This window comes from Mixophyes fleayi, chromosome 4 (genome assembly GCF_038048845.1).
Source record: "Mixophyes fleayi isolate aMixFle1 chromosome 4, aMixFle1.hap1, whole genome shotgun sequence".
Classification (NCBI taxonomy): domain Eukaryota; kingdom Metazoa; phylum Chordata; class Amphibia; order Anura; family Limnodynastidae; genus Mixophyes; species Mixophyes fleayi.
In genome coordinates this window covers 24,623,080-24,640,655 of record NC_134405.1, presented here as the reverse complement: position 1 = coordinate 24,640,655, position 17,576 = coordinate 24,623,080, and the positions used below count along the sequence as shown (strand labels likewise).

The following is a 17,576-nucleotide window of genomic DNA, read 5'->3' as shown; positions in this document are numbered from 1 at the left end:
CTCGCGGAATTTCAGCTCGCCGTTACCTGAGCGGCGAGCTGAAATTCCGCGAGTAATCTACCGTATGAACGGTTTTCGCGCGCAATATTACCGTATAAACGGTAATATTTTCTGAGCGCTCGTTTTTCAGCGTTAACGCTGACAATTGAATACGCCCCTTAAAGAGAGATTTCAGAGCACTTTTTTAAGGAGGCTTCTAGCATGTTTACACTTCACCAGGGGAAGAGGCAAGTGTGTTACCAATTATTATAATTTATATGCACTATTTTACTTTTGTAAGAAGTTACTTTTTTACTATTTGTTTCTATTTCTTGTTTTTCATGATTAATCTGGAATTGTTATAAGGAAAAAGAAAATTAATTTTAGTATACTTTATCATATTTTATTATGTTTTCTGTGCATTACTTTAGTTCTATTAAATTACCTCTAAAGTGTCTTGATATTTTTCATTTTCTATTTAAGGAAACCAGTATTGCTACATCTACAGTACATGGCTACACATTGGGATGAATGGATGGGGAAAATGGAATCTATGGGAAACTTTATGATGGAATGTCCCTTTAATATATAGGTATATATACATGCTTCCATGCATTAGGTATCCCTTGCCTCTCTGGAGCTGGTTTGAGTCATTCAAATGGCCTGGGTTTTTTAATTTGTGCACTTTTTTCTAGTTAGTGTACTGGTCAAGTGTCATTTTTTGGATGGCACGTTGGGATTAGATAGGTAGGATGAGAACCAGGATAGAACAGTGTCTTGAAGACATAGGGATTATAGCAATTGCATGAAAAGAGAGTGGTCAACAGTGTCAAATGCAGCAAAGAGTTCCAGGATAATTAGAAACAAGTAATGGCCTTTAGATTTAGCATTGACTACTTTACTCAATGCAGTCTCTGTGGAGTGTTGGGAACGAAAGCCTGACTGAAGAGGATTCAGTAGGTTGTGTGAGGAAAAAAAAGCGAGTGAGGCAGATGTAGGCAATTATCTCAAGAAGCTTGGAGGGGCATGGGAGCTGAGAGATGGGACAGTAATTTGAGAGAGAGTTTTGTCAAAATTTAGTTTTTTCAGAATAAGAGTAATCACTATGTGCTTGGATAATGACTGAACGATACCAGTAGAGAGAGAGAGATTGCAAATTTTGCGATGGGATATATGGTAGAACTGTAAATGTATGATGTGGGGAAGGAAGTAGACCATCCCTCGTCAGGCTCAATGGTCCCTCTTTTTCTCTCATTTTAACCTTCATGTCACCTTTAAAGCAGGACATTTAAATAAAAGAGTGGATGCTTTGTCTCGAGCTTTTGATACTTCATCTGATTTGGATTCATTTACTAGTCATCCCATCTTGGATCCCAAGTGTTTGCAAGTGTCTACAGTTTCTCCATCTACTCCTCCTGGCAAGTCTTTTGTTCCTAAAACACTCCAGAAGAGACTATTGCGTTGGAAGTTTCATATTAAGTTTCCTCGGAAAATCATCGCTTAGTGTCCAGTGGCCATTTTTAAAAAGGGGGGTACTGTCACGCGCCGGTCCCGTAGATAGGTGCCGGCATTGTGACTTTTTCCCTATGAACTATGTTTTGGACTTGTTCCCACTCAGAGACACTACTTTCATACAGGTGCTGCTGGTTGTGTGATCAGGACCTCCTCCCTGATTCTTATTGGTCCTGAGTACTATTTAAACTACCCATGACCTTTGGGTCATTGCCTGTTCTTCGTGTTACTCAGATTGCCTGGCTCCTGGTTACCATTACCTGTTCCTCTGTTTGGGCCTCCTGAGTCTATTGTTGCTGTGACCTGCCGGCTGGACTTACCTAATTCAACGTTGCACTTGGTACCTGTAGTTCTACGCTGTGCACAGAGTTTGCTGCTGCTGTTACCTGCTAGCTGGACTTCTGCTTATGACATATTCGCATCTGGTACCTGTAGTTCTACTATGCTGAATCTACTATCATGGATGTCTGCTGATTGAACTTTTGCTTTTACATCTATGCACCTGGTACCTGTAGTCTTCTGTTGTCCGTTGAACTTTACCGCTGTCAAGTTACAGATTGGAAACATCTTCCGTGAGTTGATCGATGCATATTTAAGTTGATTCTATGCACCTGTGCTGTATGTTCAAGCTGGCTCCCGTTAAAGACTCTCCTGTGATTCTGCTCGCTATTCTATTGTGACTGTGTTCCATAGCGAGCTTGCTATTAAGTTTACTACTATTGAACTTCTTCTCGTGAACTTTGCTATATTTTAAGATATCTTTGTGTTGGATTGTTACTGGAAGATATTAGCCTTACGGGGTGGCACGCGGCTGGGATTCTTTGATTTTCTAATTACTTCTAAGTAATGGACTGTTTAAGGGCTCTCTGCTCTATTTGATCATATTGGGATTGATATATATTGTCCAAGAATTATCGTGATACCTGTGACCACCTGCTATGTGGAATATACCATCTTCATGTCTGGACTATTTGCTATTTCATCCCATTACAGTTGCTCAGAGTTACTAACAAACTGAAGTAAATATTGTGAATTGCATTCTGTTTGTATTCCATTGTCGTGTGTGCTTTCCATGTTATATATATTCTTCCATTGCCATTATACCATCAGCATATATAACTGTTGTGTCATCAAGCAATATATCCTTCAATTTTATCATCTCTCCAGTGTCTTATTGCTACTGATATTTAGCCAGAGTGTTGCCTCCACTATCCTCTGTCACTTTGGAGGTAGATCATTATAGACAGAGGCAAGGTATCATTAAAAAACTACTCAAATTGTGACAAAAAGACACGAACATCAAAGGTAGTGCACAGCCAGCAAGTATCAAACTTATGTGACTCTTCAAATCCTCTACGCGTTTCGTTGACCACCAACTTCGTCAGGAGTACTTTTTATATATATATATATATATATATATAAATATATATATATATATATACATATATATATATATATATATATATATATATATATATATATATATGTATATATGTATATTCTTATGTTCGTTTGGTCGCTATATTAATAAAAATTGTCCGCTGTGTTCAATTGTGGTTCCAACGCACATATGAGATTTAATAGCAAGATTTAACAAATAACAATTATATAAAATAAAGTACAGCTGATACATACACAGCACACTGGATCCAGAATACAGTCATTCAGTCCTGAAGCCTGTGGTCAAAGTAGACTGAATGATGGTCTCAGTGCATGGTTTATATACAGTTTGTGGTACATAAAAAACAGTGGTGATGTCATGGCATTTTTTCATTGGTTCAGTACAGTATAATGCAGGTAATAGGTCGGTTCAAACGATACTCTCCAAGGGTGGGGGCAACTCTCCAACAGCTGCTTGTGTGTCTTCCCTCACAGCCTGTTAGCATTCCAAACACATTATAATTTTGAGCATTATCCATTATCATCCATAACTAGCATATGCAGGGTGTGATCGTTTAGCCAATTGTAGCGGATGTCTGATGGTAAAAAGTGGATTAGCATGACACTAAACATAACTAGTGAGAGCCAGCTAGCAGCTATTACAGTGGAACCAGGGGGAAATTAGATGAGATGATCTTGGGAACTGACTTGTTAGTCAATCCCCATGCCATCTCTTGAAGGGGGGAGATGTCAGGATGAGAGCATAAATCAGATATGATGAAATAGAATATTGGATGGCAGGGCCCAAATAAAACATTGCATTGATACATCAATGAACCTGATTTTCAACTCAGATAAATGTGTGACCAAATGTTTTTAAAAAGGAAACAATTAGCCCAGTAGGAGGTAAATTAAGCTAGGTAAACCCTTTGTGAGGACACCAGCTTAAGATATGCAGATCACAGACATCCATTTTTTATCATGTATTCCACTAGCTAATTGACTTCCTTTCAATAGATATTGTAAACACAAAGTAACCACTAGATGCATATTAGAGAGCCATATGCCTAGGTGAAAATCTTGGAGACTCCTGTAAAACCTGTAGGCTCTTTATGCAGGTATATAGAAATATGAACTTGAAAGGAAATGCCTTCATAGTTCATATTTTGGGGAATCTGGGTGTCACTACATACTGAGGAGCAGAAATCACACCAGGGTTGTGAATGACAGGTACGGGGGTATCCAAGAACAGCTAAAATCATATATCTTTGGAAAAGGTATGTCACATTGTCAAAAGGTCATCATGTTTGGTATCAAAAGATAGACAGAGTCATAGGGCATTTACTAATGATTAAATTAAATCTATGTAACGCTCTACAGAAAAAATTGATCACATAGTAGAATTGGTTAGTAAATCAGGCAACATGCAAATGGTGATTGAAAAAGTGTCACAGGCCACAACCCCCGATTAGCATTAAACACTGCCCCTGTGAAGACCATCCCATTTCATGTTGCTTAAAAAAACTGTGTTCTGAAGGGACAAACTGTCAGCTTCTTGGGGAATCAATCTAATTGAAGGACTGTCCATGTTTCTGCCTACCCCCAGGCATACAGATTATGATAAGTAAGTTATGCTCTGTACTTTTATCCCTTTTGTTTTTATACTGTTTGCCATTTTTTATTTGTATGTCAAATTTTTACCTAATTGTTTTTATTATCTGTAAGCATTGTACTTTTTCTATATTAAATCTAAAATTTAATAGTTCTGTCCTTATTGCGCTAAAAGAATTCATTGCCTGTTTAGAAGAGACAGATTGCTTGGCTGGATTAACTCTCTAGAAACCAGTGTGTGAAGTGTTAACTATTTAGTTACCAGGGCACTGAGTATGCACAATTGGGTGATTAAGTCATAGGTTTGCTATGGGCCTTATACGTAGCTGGTGGCAGTTGTTGAGAAGTGTGAAGTCTGTGTTGGGAAGGGACCAGCGAGATCTGTAGCCTTAGAGAAAGGTGAGTGTGAGATTTACTTTGGAATTCTGGGTGTTTCCTTACAGTAAGCTTCCAAGTCACAAGTGCGCAGAGGGCGGTTTGTGACAGATAAAGGGGTTCAGGAGCGGTTTCCTGACAAAATAGAGGTAATATATTGTATGTCTGTTGAAATATATGATAAGATATCTAATCAGGGAGTAGCTAGAGTGGCTTATCTCTGACAATTGGCCCTGAATTAGGTGATATATCACCTAATCCAGGTCCCCAACACTTTACAACAAACTTACCTGCATACATGATGTCTTTCTCTCAAAAAACCTCAACCTTCTGGCAATAACAGAAACATGGCTCACACAATCAGATACTGCCTCACCTGCAGCACTTTCACATGGTGGCCTCCAACTCACCCACACCTCCAGACCTGAAGGCAGACAAGGAGGTGGGGTTGAACTACTTCTCTCCCCACAATGCTCATTCACAGTTCTACCAAATGCCCCATCACTCACGTTCACATGCTTTGAAATACATGCTATTCGTATTTTTAATCCATTCTCTCTACGTGTTACAGTGATCTATCGTCCCCTTGGCGCACACCAACAATTTATTGAGGATTTATCTGCATGGCTCCCTCACTTCTTATCTTCAGACATCCCCACCCTCATCTTGGGTGATTTCAACATCCCCATTGATACCCCACCTTCCAAAGCTGCTTCCAAACTGCTTTCTCTAGCCTCCTCACTTGACCTCTTCCAGTGGATTGAATCATCTACTCATCAGGATGGCTATTGCCTTGATCTTGTTTTCTCTAGACTATGCTCAGTTTCTATTTTCCTTAACATACCCTTTCCCCTCTCAGTTAATCCCCTTATCAGCTACACGCTGACCCCCACTGCTCTAACCTCTCTACTGTCTAACTCTATCAAACCTCCTCATACCCGCAGAAATCTTAATTCTATTAATCTTCAACAATGTTCCCCCTTTCTCTAACACCTTCTCTCCCCTATCTCTACATTCTCCTCCCCTAAGATGGCAGTACCTCATTTTCACCAAACCTTAGCAACGGCCCTTGAGCAAGTAGCTCCAGCGACACTACAAACTACACGTCGACTTCGATGTCAACCGTGGCACATTACAGCAACGCAAAATCTTCAAAAACTTTCCCGTAAAGCAGAACGTCATTAGCGTAAATCTCGCAGCTCTAATGACTTCTTCACATATACGTCTATCTACAGCTCCTATCGAAAGGCTCTGGACACTGCAAAACAAACATACTTCCAATCTATTATTTATACTCAGGCTTCTAACCCCAAATGCATTTTTAACACATTGAAATCTCTTCTCAATCCTCCTATCCCTAACCTTCCGTCTACTATCAATGCACAGGATCTTGCTTCCTACTTCAAGGACAAGGTTGATAAGATCAGACTAGAAATGGTATCCTCTTCTTCGACAAGCAATCAGCTCAATTCCTTCCCACTACGCTCTGACACCCTCTCTTCATTTGACCCCACAAGTGAAGAGGAAATTTCTACTCTCTTATCTTCCTACTCTACCTCCTGTCCTCTTGATCCTATTTCCTCGCAAATTGGTAGATCCCTGTCTCCTGTGCTCATTTCACCTCTAACTAAAGTCTGTAATCTCTCGCTCTCTACTGGCATCTTTCCATCACTATGCAAGCACGCAGTGATTACTCCTATTCTAAAAAAACAAGATTCCGACCCAAACTCTCTCAAATTACCACCCCATCTCTCAGCTCCCATGCCACTCCAAGCTCCCAGAGAGACTTGCCTACACTCGCCTCACATCGTTCCTTTCTGCAAACAACCTGTTGGATCCCCTTCAGTCTGGCTTTCGTTCTCAACATTCCACAGAGACTGCATTGACTAAGGTGGTCAATGATCTGATCACTGCTAAAACTAAACACCATTACTGTCTCCTAATTCTCCTGGATCTCTCGGCTGCATTTGACACCGTTGACCACTCTCTTCTCATACAGACGCTGAAATCCCAAGGTCTTCAAGACACTGTTCTATCCTGGTTCTCATCCTACCTATCTAATCGCTTTTTCACTGTTAATTTCTATGGGGCCACCTCTGCTCCGCTTCCTTTATCAGTTGGAATACCGCAAGGCTCAGTGCTAGGTCCTCTACTGTTCTCTATCTATACTGCTTCTCTTGGTAATCTATAAATTTCCTTTGGATTTTAGTATCATCTCTATGCAGATGATACCCAAAATTATCTATCCTCTCTTGATCTCTCGACATCTGTGTTGTCCCGCGTAACTGACTGTCTGTCTGCCATTTCATCTTGGATGTCCTCTCGTCAACTCAAACTCCTTCTAAGACAGAGTTAATAATATTTCCAACCACCAACAAGAGCATACCTGACATTTCTATTTCTGTTGATAACATGACCATAAATCCCACCCCACAAGCTCGCTGCCTAGGTGTAATCCTTGACTAACACCTATCCTTTGTTCCCCACATTGACTCTATATCTAAATCATGTTATATACAGCTAAAAATCATTTCCAGAATTCGCACATATCTCACAAAAGACACTGTAAAAACCTTAATTCATGCACTTTTCATCTCCCGCATTGAATATTGCAATTCCCTCCTTACTGGTCTTCCCCAAAACTCAAACCCCTACAAATTTATTTTGCATGCAGCGGCAAAATTGATTTTCCTTGTAAATCGTTATTCCTCTGCTGAATCACTCTGTATGTCTCTACACTGGTTGCCTGTTTTCTACAGAATCCAACATAAAATACTTTTACTAACCTACAAGGCCATCAACAAAGCTGCACCAACATACATCTCCTCTCTTGTCTCAAAATATCTCCAAACTCGGCAACTCCGTTCTGCATAAGATCTGTGTCTCTCATCCACCCTCATTACATCCTCCTATTCCCGGTTACAGGACTTTTTATGGGCTGCACCCACTCTATGGAATTCTCTCCCTCGCACAATAAGACTCTCCTCTGGTCTACAAACTTTCAAGCGTTCTCTGAAAACCTACCTCTTCAGACAAGCTTATAATATTCCTCAACCACCCTCTTAACATCACTACATTACCCTATTACCATCTTTACACAATTTCACACAAGACATCTACCCCCTGACCAACATTGTTGTGTGACAGGATCATTTAGCTTATGAGTCACTTTTACCTTTGCAGTCTGGCTGGACCAAAATGCAAAATGTAGACTTAACCTCATGTATCAAACTCCCATTGTCCCATAGATTGTAAGCTTGCGAGCAGGGCCCTCTCACCTCTTTGTCTGTTTTACCCAGTTTACTGTGTTTGCCCCCAATTGTAAAGCGCTACAGAATATGTTGGCACTATATAAATAAATGATGATGATGATGACACATTTCCTATATCCTGAACCTTATATGTCAATAACGTGGTATTAACATTATTATATTAAACTTTTAAATCTATTACATTTGATTATAAAAGACTGTGTGCTGGAACTTTATTAAGGTGAACTATTTAAAAATGAATGTGTGAGTGTATATGTATGTAGAAGTGTACGCAAGTGTTATTGCGTAATACGTCCTTCCACGCTGTAGTGTGCTATTCGCATATTTTCTGATAAAGCCAATTAAATTGATGGTTATTAAACTGAAACAACGTCATCCAATTATTTGACTTTCACTATATAAACAAGGAAATTTTTTAATGGAACTGTATGAAGAATTTTGCTTATCTCTTCCCATGCAAACTGCTACAATAACAGTTACCATTAGATCAAGGTGGATGGCATGTAAAAGTAAGGCCTTACCTGGTCGCTGGGAGGAAACCCACATGTGATGACATCACTGGGATTCCCTGTGACAATACAGAAGACTCCGTATGGACAGTGGGAAGTGAATTAAATGTCTTTACAATGGGGAATGGCTTTAATTACAGTGGGTGACCAGAGTGACTAGTGATTACTACTGCAACAATAGTGTTTTATCTGGGTCAGTGTATAAAATAGGTTAGTTAATATCTGTGTTGCCTTGGTATTTATTCACCTATATAGCTAATAGAATTAATGACAAGTACAGAAAACAATTCTATTTTTGTGGCAGTCGGTGAGTTTTAAAAAATGTATAGTTTTGTATCTCAATATTTTGCCTGAGTCTGGTTCAATCAAGTAGCTTTGTAGCTGGTGGAGAAAAACAATTCAGCTGTATAACTCCTGTTAATACATTAGTAAATGTAAGCTCTATAGGGAGTGTAGGGACTAATATGGAGAAATACAGATCTCAACAGTCATCTCCACTAAATCCCATAAAGTGCTGCTGACAAATTAACACTAATTACTTTTCGAGATCCCTGTGTGACATAATGGAATCTAACTGGGGATGGAATGTGTCTGGGCATGGAAGGAGTTTCTTATTCATGTTTAATACTCTTTATCAAAACTAGAAATGTTTTTTTTTTATCAAACATTCACCATTGGCAAATGAATTACCAAATTCAACCATCACTAATTGTGAACATTGATTTAGCTGATCTGGAGCCAGGAAATAATTGACGGGTTTGTGGTCCTGACACTCAGGGAAGTAATCGGTAATAATGTTGTGCACAACATAATCATCATCAACACCATTTATTATATAGCGCCACTAATTCCGCAGCGCTGTACAGAGAACTCACTCACATCAGTCCCTGCCCCATTGGAGCTTACAATCTAAATTCCCTAACACACAGACAGAGACACAGACTAGGGTCAATTTGCTATTGAATTGAACTCATGACCCCAGTGCTGTAATGCAGAAGTGCTAACCACTTAGCCACCATGCTGCCCTAACATCTTGTGAATTGGGGTATGTGGAGTTGGACTCATGGATCCTTTGAGTGAATCGACATAACACCATCTGCCACCAAGACAGTGATCCCCCACTGATCCTGTAAGATGTCGGTAAAGGCAGATTTATTAGATAAACATCAATAGGGAATAATGAAAATAAGTGTTGGGTAGTTCAAATACTCCTGTAACTCAATTCACACTAACAAGGTGGCATTAGAATGGGATATCTCATCCACAACCCTCTTCTTTTCGTTCGTCTGTTGTGATGTTTGTACCATAAGTTATGATGTGATTTAAATTTGCACAACATGATTAGATTGTTCCATATGAGGTCAGATTATGTGGTACAACTACTTCTTTATCTCTTCTTAATGTAGGGAGGTGGACCGTGAACACTTGTGTAGACAATCTCCTCTTCCTGTATTGGATGCTGAGCTGGATTTCTTTGTTCCAGTGTGTCTTTGTTCACCTTTTTCATTTCAATCTAAATCACAAAAGAGAGCAAGGTTATGTGAAAGCCTCTGGTTCAGATTCAAACACAATACACAAGCAAAAGCTTCAAAGCAGGAAGTGTCTTTTATAGACCCAAACAGGAAATGACATCCAAGATGGAATCTTCATGAGACAATCCTGGCCTTCTTAGATAAGGGCTATTCTAAGGGCAAGTTCATAACAGAGATCCCAGATGGCATCTTCATGAGACAGTCACGGCCATCCTGGATAAGGGCTTTTCTGAGGGCAAGTTCATAACTGTGCTGTTCTGAGGGCATGTTCATAACAAATGGCATGTAATGGAATGAATATACCTGGCAGGAAATGAGAGTGGCTTTAAAAAGGGGTGGCAAAATTTGGGTGTACTGTAATAATAACTTGCACATGTAATTAAGAAAGAGATATGTATGCAAAATAATTGCATTGAAAGGCAGGTATTTTTGTTTTACTCTTCTGAATTGACCATTGTTTTCAGAATGATAAGTAGAGAATAAATTTAATTCAATACTATGTTGTTTACACAAAGATTTCCAGAATCTTGACAAACTGTACACCCTGGCCAGAAATAACTTCTTTTGGACAGCCAGGCAAGCAAAATATTTCTTTAACAAAGAGCTCAGCGAGAGTTAGAGCATTAAAAAGACCAAAAAGAAGAATGAAATGGGCATCCTTAGAGAACTGTTCCACCACCACCGAGGTGGTATCACAATCCTTGCGGAATAAGATGATCTGTGATGAAGTCCATGGCGATATAAGTAGTGGACCGTAAAGAGAATGTCGAGTTGTTATGTCCTGTGCACAGGTCTGACAGATTTCAACAAATTCCTTAAGTTCTTTTTGAAGGGTTAGGATAGTTTTGGTGTGATAAGTTCTAAGGTCTTCTTAACTCTGGCATGGATAGCAGAACGAGAGGTAAGGCCTCAAAAGGCAAGATTCTTAAGAAGATTTACAGGCAGAAATGTTTTGCCACGTAGTGAATTAGAGGCGTTGATGATGCAACAATACGAATAACCTATGGATTCAAAATGGGGTAATTCGGATTACAATTTTCAGAATCCTTATTTTCAAACGAGCGACAAGCATTGGCTTTCTTATTCCTATCTTCTGGGCAAAAGGTGACACAAAGATCAAACCTGGTTAAAAACTGTGACCATCTAGCTTGGCATGGATTTTGACACTAAGCTTTCAGTAGATATAAAAGGTTTTAGTGATCAGTGTAGATAGTTACAGGAAAATGAGAGCATTCCAGGAGATGCCTCCATTCTTCCAGAGCCAATTTTATTGCAAGTAATTCCATATCCCCAATTAATTTATGCAGGAAAATATTTCCAGGAATAAAATCCACATGGATGCAGTCTGACAGAAGGTGATCGCTAAGAAAGAATAGCTCCCACTCCTACTAAAAAGAGGCAATGACTTAAACAAAGAATGGTTGTGAAGGTTGCCTAAGGACAGGAACAGAGATAAAAGCTTGTTTTAGAAAGTTAAAGGCTATAATAACCTCAGGTGACAATTCCTTAACATTGGCATTTTTCTTAGCAAAAGCTGTGATGGGAGCCAATATGGTGGACTACATTCAAATATATTGGCGATAATGATTGATGAAAAATTGTTTTATAATAAAGTTTTATGCTTTTAACCCATAGGTTGAGGTAAAATTAATGATGGCCTGGACTTTCTCTGGTTAAAATCGCAAACCAGTAACTTAGACGATGTAACCAAGAAAAGGAATACTGTCTTCCTCAAAGACACACTTCTCAAGCTTGCAGAACAAATGATGTTTGCAAAGTCAGGAGAGTATATCAGATACATGGAAGCTATGAGAGTGGAGATTGTTAGAAAATATAAAAATATCATCAATATACACCACTACATAGCTTTACAGATTTTGTTCACAAAAGAATTACAGAGACCAAAAGGCATCACAAGATACATGTAGTGATCATCAAGGGTATTAAATGTGGCCTTCCATTCGTTATCTTCTCTAATACTAATCAGAATGTAAGGTCCACAAAGATTGAGGCTCCTTTAATGCAGATGAACAATTCTGTGATGAGAGGAAGGGTATAGCGGTACTTAATGCTAATGGAGTTGCGTTCTCAGTAGTCAATACATGGTCTGAGGCCACCATCTTTCTTTTAAACAAACAAAATAACCTTCCCTCTCTTGACTGTATTCTGTCATAGCTTGAGTTTCATGCTCCAAACGATGATAAACTCAACCATGTGGAGGCAATTTACCAGGGAGCAAATTCCTCTGTGACAAGGGATTTCTTCAGAATGTTCCTTACTAAACTATCTCAAAAGGATGCATACTGAGAGGGAATAGCAGGAGAATCAGAATGAGAAATAACTGAGAACATCTGAGAGGAAGAACTTGTTTTAGACAGGTGTCCCAACAATCAAAGCCCTAGGCTAGATCCTGCACAGAAAAATGGAGTTGAAGCCAGGGAAACCCTACAATGACTGAACAAGAGGCCTACATAATGGCAAGAAATGAAACACTCTCTATGTGTAAAACCCCTCTTTATAGAGTCAGAGGAGCCTTTTGGAATTAAATCATAGCACCAAGAATCCTATAACCGCCACTAGTTGTAAAAAAAAATCAAAGATTTGATTGGACTCACAGGAGGTGTTAATTTGGAAACCAAGTCTTGATGCATCTCCCTTTGGCACCAGAATCCAAGAATGCAAGTAACGATTTAGAACCAGAAGAAAAAATAATAGAAACGTGAATAGAAAATTAATTGCTGTTAGCTGTAGGAGAGAGATTTATAACTACAAACCTGGCCTCTCCCTCATTGGTTAAGATTAGGAGTTTCCCAGACACTTGGGACATTTAACTATAATATTGTCCATTCTGCACAAAATAAGCAAAAATTGATTTTGAATCTGCTTTCATGTTCTTCAGCAGATAATTGTGAATGTCAAAATTGCACCGGTTCCTATGGGTTTGGGGAGGCGTGTGGAAACGGGGTGCTAACTTAATAGCTGTCCACTGTGATTGCTTACAATAGCATATGTCAATCTTGTTGCACAGGGAAATGAAGTCGTCATATGAAGAAGGTAATACACGAGAAGCAAATTTGTCCTTAATCCTGTCTGAAATACCTTGCCAAAAGGTAGTCACTAATCCCTCTTTGTGCCACTTTAGCTCAGAGGCAGTGGTGTCAAACATACCAACAGGATCCTGACAAACATGGAGAATGCCTGCAGCTGCAGAAGTTGCCCATCCAGGCTCATTGAAAATCTTCTGAAAAGACCCCAAAACCGAAGTGCTGTGATGCAAAAATGCTTCTCCAGAGAGACAAGGCTTTCTCCGACAGGAAAGTTGTTGGGAGCAATCCATATTGAATAGTACATTGGTTTAAAAATTGTCACATCTTGGTGTCACCATCGAATTTAGTTGGTGTTGAAATCCAAAGTTGAGAGGATCCTGCCAACGTTACCTGAGATTGAGATGTAGGAGACAGAGGAACAGCAGGAACTTTTGGAAGCAAAGTGGCTAATGTATTGTATATGAACCTACACACGTAGACAAACCTTGTAGACATTGCACCAGCTAAATCTGGAGAGACTCTTGGTTCTCATTCCATTTGACCAAGTGTTATAGCAGGTCTTGAGGTGACAGATTCCCCACTGGATATGTGTAGGCTAGAGTCTACTATCAAGAGCATTTCAAAGGAGAGAGATCCAGAACTAGCTTAAGGTGGCACTACCAGTGCTCAGGTCGTGGACTCTAATGTGATGTCGATGTTCACCAGGGACCTCTACAAGGAGGTAAAGTCTTAATTGGTTGTATCACAAAGGTCGCAGCAGGGTGGTGGTCATAATGTATACCAGTACTGAACAATATGGGTTGTAATAGAGACTGGAGATGCAGAAAAGCAATGAGAAAGGCAAGTTAGCAAAGAGAAAGTCAAGAAGCAATGAGAAAGGCAAGTCAGATGCTTGGTTGCATAGGGAGAGGAATCAGTAGGAGAAAGAAAGAAGTAATAATGCCACAGTATAGGTCATTGATACGGTCTCATCTAGAATACTGTGTTCAGCTCTGGAGGCCATTTCTCCAGAAGGATGTAAATAGATTAGAGACTGTACAAAGACAAGCAACTAAAATGGTGCATTGCCAAAAGCACTAAAATTTACCTGTATAGACTAAAAGATCTTAATAGGAATAGTTTGGAGCAGAAAAGGAAAAGGGGAGACATGATCAAATTTGCAAATATATCAAGGGTTTGAACAAGGTACAGTAGGAAAACATTCTTCAAAGGAAGAGACGTATTAAAACACGAGGACATGCACTGACACTGGAGGGAAGTAGGTTCAGAGGAAAATTTAGGAAAATTACTTCTCAGAAAGGGTAGTGGATAGGTGGAATAGTCTACCATCAGAAATGGTAGAGGCTAATACAGTACAGCAATTTAAACATGTTTGGGATAAACATAAGGATATCCTTACAAAGAACGTAACAAAGTATCAAATAAGGTTTGAGGTTACCATAGGCACAGTGGAATACGCAGTACTGGAGAGTCAAGTGGAATCATCAGTAGCACAGGATACATAGGGAATACACAACAATAAGACTATGCAGCACTAGAAATGTACATCACTAGGAATATTCAGGAATGTGGAGCCAGGAAATCACTGTTGAATAGTCAGACAGAGATACTCGGTCTGGCACCATAGTGGTGCTCCGAGTTTAAATAGTGCACCAGGACCAAGGGAGGGCTGGCAAATTTTAGTCTGGGGGTCAAGACTCGACTCAACAGCTTATTTTAAAGGGAAAAAAATGTAGGTGGTCCAGTGATTTAGCCCAAGGTAGCCCCACTATGGGCCCGACCCGGGCCCAGATGTCCCCCTTCCCCTTCGGTGGGGAGGATGCAAGAGTGGTCATGTCATTTGAATTCATCATACATTTGATAACTTTAATATATACTGAAAAATAAATATATTTAAGGAAGATTTGTGTGACTTTATGAATACAACTTGACCAAACTGTCTTGGCATTCACATCAAATAAAAACAAAAATAGAAACAATAATAGTTACACTTCCTGCTACCATGTACTGTCACATGAATTAGTTTATATATCATTGTGTTTCCTTGTTAGCATTTGGAGAGGACAGTTTGTGTGAAATCATGTCAATTTTTTCATTTATGTTCGGCTGCAATTGAGAAGATGGGTTCTCCCTCCAATTCTTTTCTATCACACCTTAGGTATATGTAGTATATACTGGTGCTTCTCTTGGCTGAGGTTTGGTATAATGCACCAATTATGCAACATACTGATTGTCGTGCAGTTGGTTTCCATAGGGAGGCCTGCGATGTATTTTATTGACTGAGCAAAAGTTGTCTCAAAAATTATTTTCATTTCTTGTTTCGGAAAAATATGAGACCTAGTCGATCAAACAAGTTAAAAGAGAGATTAAAGAATTAACAAAAATAGCTACAATCTTGGAGTTGGTTAGTTTAGAGTTCCTGGTAGGAGGTATGCGCCAGAAGTGATTCAGATATTTGAAAAACTGCGGTGCTTCTATAGCAGACACAATAAAATCAGCGAGGTAGAAGTCTGAAGTCATCTCACCTGTTGCCTTTAAGTAGATGAACATCACGCAGACGACGATCAGTTTGAGTGAAGCAGAGATGGACATAATGATCAGTAGATTATTTCCATTCTCAAGTGATTCCTTAGGAGATTCTATTGAACACATAAAATCCAAATAAACAATTTTATTACCGTCATTAAGGAAAATGAAAGAAGTAATAGTACAGACAAATAACACATCACAGAGTGGGAATAATACCCACTTATTTTGTGGGTTAGCGTATATAAAAAATACAATAGGGTAAAGAAAAAAGAAGGAAACAATTGTCAGCAGTATCATTTAGTATAGTACTGTGCACATATATTCTAAATTAGTTGTCAATCACATTTCAATCTGTATATATTTCCTTTAGTGCAGTGCTTCTCCCGTGTTTGTGTGGGTTTCCTCCTTCTGGTCATAAACATACTGGTAGGTTAAGTGACTACTGACCCCTAATGTTTCTGTGTGTGTGTGTGTGTGTCTGTGTGTGTATATGTGTGAGTTAGGGAATTTTAACGGTCAGCTCCAATGGGGCAGAGAATCATGTGAATGACACATATTTTCTGTACAACACTGCACAATATGGTGGTGCTATATAAATTAACAATACGTTTTAGCTGCCATACAACTAGAGATGTTCACTGACCCCCGTGTTCTGGTTTTTGTTGGATCTGGATTAAATTTGTGTTTTGTTTTTTGCAAAACCGCCCTTGTGTGTTTTGGTTTTGGATCCCTATTTCTTTCTACAACATAATATTGCTCTTTTGTTCGCTATAATATTATTAATCTCAATAACACTAAATGCAAGTCATTTGCAGTCAATTTTGACCACCTCACAGGTTACAATATTATTTTCATACACTTTCGGACAAAGACTGCAGCGAGCTGGCTGAATGCTAAGCAGAAGAGCAACGACACAAACACACGACAGTTCATAGCACATCTGGAAAGCATTGCCACATAGCAGTGGCAGAAAAGAAAAGTGGTGCAAGATAGAATTGTACTTGTGCCCTCCAACCCACCCTTATGAAGATATTGAAATGCCAAACTTATGTAGACACAGGAATGGATATTACAACTGGAGAGGCATTAGATCTGCTTCAGACAGATTGTGACACGGAACATGTGAGCAGCATGGAATCAGTTGAGAAGTCCAAACTTAAGTTAAAGCGTGACCCACCGGATGAGATCCCGGATTTAAGAGAGCTTGTACACGAGAGATACACTGCGCTTCAGAAGAATAATACTGAGGAGGCCCAAAGGCAGGACTATAAATATGTCCAGTTTAAAGCACAACTAAGAGACCTGAGAAAATAAATGGGTGTGTCACTGGCCCCTGCAGACTAAGCTTTGAAAGATGAAGACAAGGAGATCGCTGTCACCTTGAGCACACGGCCGGTACAGTGAAACGAAGAATGAATAATGAAATCAGTTATGGCTCATTTGATCACTCCACCCATTCCGTGGGTAACTGTGGTAATTCTACAACTAATACATGGCGATGAGCGCTGACCCCACCCCGGGATGCGTGCTTTTATCAGACCAAGACCATTCCAGGGTGTTAGACAATGCACTAAAAGAGCCATTGAAATTCACAGCAAAAAGCAAGGTCATCACTGAGCTTCGAATCAGCCCCAATTCCCAAAAAATTATAATATATTTAGGTACCGTTAACGTAAAGTGCAGATTACAAACACTTTGTGCAATACTGATGAAAGAGCAGCAAAGTGGAAGGTTTGAGTAATACATATACACCTCTATTTAGACATCCATGCTTACATTACTTCTGCAAGCAACGTTGTTCTTTGTTAATAAAACTGATGTCTTGATACT

The 17,576-nt window shown here is 39.4% G+C and overlaps 1 protein-coding gene across 1 annotated transcript in view; it reads right to left on the bottom strand.

Annotated features, from left to right (window-relative positions):
• The window catches only part of LOC142149709 (uncharacterized), a 124,568-nt gene that overhangs the window by 78,618 nt on the left and 28,374 nt on the right, over window positions 1–17,576 (bottom strand). The window lies entirely within an intron of this gene.